The sequence below is a fragment of the Lactuca serriola genome, chromosome 2 (genome assembly GCF_051521515.1).
Source record: "Lactuca serriola cultivar US96UC23 chromosome 2, Lser_US96UC23_V15, whole genome shotgun sequence".
Classification (NCBI taxonomy): Eukaryota; Viridiplantae; Streptophyta; class Magnoliopsida; order Asterales; family Asteraceae; genus Lactuca; species Lactuca serriola.
In genome coordinates, this window is record NC_136409.1 from 173,566,937 (window position 1) to 173,571,131 (window position 4,195).

The following is a 4,195-nucleotide window of genomic DNA, read 5'->3' on the forward strand; positions in this document are numbered from 1 at the left end:
TTTGATAAGCTATAATATGCATGGTTCATGTTCACTACCACTATCACTATTTGATGAACTATGATATGTATAGGTTATATTCACCATCACCACTACTTTTGGTAAACTATAATATGCATAGTTCATGTTCACTAGTCACTATCACTATCCGATGAACTATGATATGTATAGTTTATGTTCACAGCCACTATTACTATTTCGTACACTACACTAGGATTGGTTACGGTTTTTGGATTTAAGTCCACATTCAATTTCGCATTGTTAGTTTTCGGCTATAATTTCTAAGTGTATATGCTAGAGTTATATAGAACCTAGTCGTGATTGGCTTAGAATTGGTGGTTCCGCCTCATCTCCTGTTCCTCGTTGGGTTGTGGACCTAGGGCAGACCCATTACATTCGACGTTTTATCTAACTTTAATTTTATATAACTTGTATACACAAGAAAATTATAGAAGGAATCTATAGGGAATTCTAGGATGCACTAATTCATAACATAGAAACTTACATTTCACATTTTGAGGAAAAGTACCGGGTTCACATAGAATAGTTATTTTGATATTAAAACTATATTTCATCTAGAATTGTTAGACTTCAACCATAATCGCTGAGCATATATGCTTGAGTCATATAAGAATTTAGTCTTGATTGGCTTAGAATTGGTGGGGCCCGCCTCATCTCCTGTTCCTCGTTGGGTTGTGGACCTAGGGCAGACCCACTATATTCAACGTTTTATCTAACTTAAATCTTATATAACTTATATATGCTGGACGATTATAGGGGAAATCTACGGGTCATTCTAGGGTTCATTAACGCATCATATAGAAATATTCTGTTCATACTTAACTAAGAAAATATTGGATTTTCTGGAAATCAAACTCTATCGATTTTACAAGGAAAACGATTTCTACTTCAAACAAAACTCTTATGAACTCACCAACTTAATTGTTGACACTTTTTCAAAACTACTTATATTCTCAGGAAATCAGTGAAACAGGAAAACTTCAGCGCTTTGAGGATGGGACGTTAAACTGTCAACAATTTATTTTTGTCATCATAATGTAATTGATTTTGAAACATGTAAACATATACTTAGGTGTAACTTTTTCATTTATATTTATGATGGTTGTATTTACTTTGAGCACTATTATACACGTTGTTGTGATACTGTACATGAAGTCCTCCACCCTCGGACATTTCCGCCATCCTTGGTTTAGGGGTGTGACATTATGTGTAAGACCTCAGAGGGTTTCCAAGGCATCCTTAGTAAAGACCTCGGGGGGTTCCCGAGACATTTGGGTGTAAGACCTTGGAGGGTTTCCACGACATCCTTAGGCTAAGACCTCGGGGGTTCCCGAGGCATCCGGAGTAAGACCTTGAAGGGTTTCTAGGTCATCCTTGGGCTAAGACATCGGGGGGTTCCCGAGGCACCCGGAGTAAGACCCTAGAGGGTTTCCAGGGCATCCCTATATGTTGTATGCATGACTTATGTGGTTTATGTAGCTTTTATAGCTAATATGATTATGTGATTATGTGGAATGTGTGGGGTATGCTCTGGGGAACTCACTAAGCATTAACTTACAATTTGTTGATTTGTTTTAAGTAGATTTGAGCCTAAGGGCAAGGGCAAGGCTTAATGGCGCGACATGCACTCTTCAGCATTTGTTTGATGTGACACTCTGATATTTGAAATAAAAATATTGATGTTATGGATTTCGAAAACAAATGTCATTGATATTTCATATTTTATGGAATGATTCAGTTAATTAAAAATGAAAAAATTGTTTGAAAATTTTGGGTCGTTACAATATAATTAGCATGGTAACCCTTCTTTCTTTAAATTTTAATAAAAATATTTATTTGTTTTAGGGTGCAAGTTCTTGTCTTGTGTTTGTAGTTAAAGCTGAGCATCTTGAAAATCACTATTATTGTTGGTAAGTAATTGTACCTTTCATAGTATTTACAAATCCATAAGTAAATGATAGAAAAATGAAATCATTATCTCTACATTTGAAATGAAGGGCATATAAGTTTGTTAATTAGCTTCTGAATTCCTACCGGAGCATGGTCGCAGAATCAGAGCGGGAAATCATTGCTAAAATCTTGGTAAGATGTTTGGCCAATTTATTGATTATTTTCGGAATAAAGACTTCTTCTTGTTGAAAATAACTTTTTGATTTAAATAGGCTTTTATCCTTCATTAAAGTTGTGTCTTCTTATTTTAACCTAATTGTATTTTGGGTTGAAAAGTTTCAGATCATATTGTTACTCGAGTGTTTGCAAGACATAAAGCTTTTCACTTGCTCACTTGTCTGTAAATTATTCTATAAGAGACAATCTTAACATATATCAATCATTTCATATCCTATACCCTATGTTTTCACAATAGATGCCTTGAGGATCAAACAAATTAAAATTGGTATCCGTGTAAAAGTTTTTAACATAAATTTAGCTTTTATATGGAAGATGCCTTAGATGGTTTGTTCTTAACATATCTAACTCTTAGGTGTCTTGGTTTCTTTTCTAGCATTTAATATATTTTATAATGCTATCATCTAGTTGAAAGTACATTGTCACAATTTCTTTTCTTTGTAGGTTATTGTTGATCGTATTCGTAAGGAGATAAAAGATGAGCTAAGGGCAAAACGTGAATAAATTGATGCCAAAAAATAAGAAATTGTTAAGGAAGTAACATACCCGACTAAATAGACTTTCACACTTGGTTCTTGTAATTTGGTTTTAATACTTTGAAATAGATTTAGACTTTGAAACTTGATTTTCTTGATTTGGTTACGATACTTTGAAATCGAATATTAATCTTAATTTTGCTATCAAAGTTATTATTTAGTTTAGTAGTTGAATTTTAAATTTAGTTTAATATATACATTGAATTTGATGTTGTATAATTTGGTTATAGATTTAGAACAAAACTAATGATATAGAATTATAAATGTCATCAGCAACAGAAAGACGACGGAATACATTGGTTTTGTGGGCTATTCCGAAAAATTATTATCTAGCTAAAAAACTCATTAGCGACGGATTTGCGACATGCATTAGAGACCGGATTAGCGACGGAATCTAGAGGTTCTTTGAGCAATTTGTGTCATCGCCAATCCATTACTGGCAACTAGCGACAAAGGTTTTTTCGACCGACAATTTTGTCGTTAATCCATCGCTAAAGGCCATTAGCGATGGAATTGTCCGTCGGTGATACCTCTTTTTCTAGTAGTGTAAGTTTAACTTATTAAGGTTTTGTTTTTTTATAATGTGTTGAATTGATACTGATATATGAATGAATAAAATGTTGTTAGTATAAATAATGTTTCTTTTCTGAAGTGAATGTACTAGTTTAATGTGATTAAATGACTATTTGATCATCTTGTTTTAAAAAGACAAATAACAAAATTATCATTTATTAATTCATTATTATAAATAAAAATATTTAAATAAATAAAAAATAACATGATAAATTATTTAAATTGATAGAAAAGATAAAAGTAAATTCACAAAATAAATCTTTTTGTTTTAAATTTGATTTTGCACTTAGAATTTTGGGTTGTATATCGAAATAAAATATATCAATTTTTAATCAGACAAAACATTTATATCAATAGAGGTTGATATAAATTTAAAAATATATAGTTTTAATATCTTTTAAAAAACTTCAATTTCTATAATCATACAAAACATTAACAAATAGCATTTATTCAAAACAAATTGTAACAGAATCTCTTTATTATAATCTACCTCTTCTAATAAATGAAACTTGAGAATGACATGTGTCCGTTTTTTAGAATGTCTTTTAACACATGACATTTTTCTATGACTTTTATTATTTCTTTTTTTGGTAACAAATCAAATTCAATTCAAATTTTGAAAATACAAAATCTTATCCTAATAACATTATTATGTTTATTTTGTTTAACAAATTAATTCATAATTACTTACAATCGACAATATCTTGGTTTTTTTACATTTATTATTTTTTTATTTATATAGAAATTTTAAATATATTGATTTTGATTTCCACGGGTTATAACCTAATAAATGAATAAGTTTATTCTCCTAATGGCAAGTGTCATAATATTAGAAATTATCATTAATATTCTATGTCACTTGTCATGTCAAATGTCAACCTATTAATTCTTCATTTTAAATTTTAAAATTCTCATTCTAATTACATTAAATTAATAAT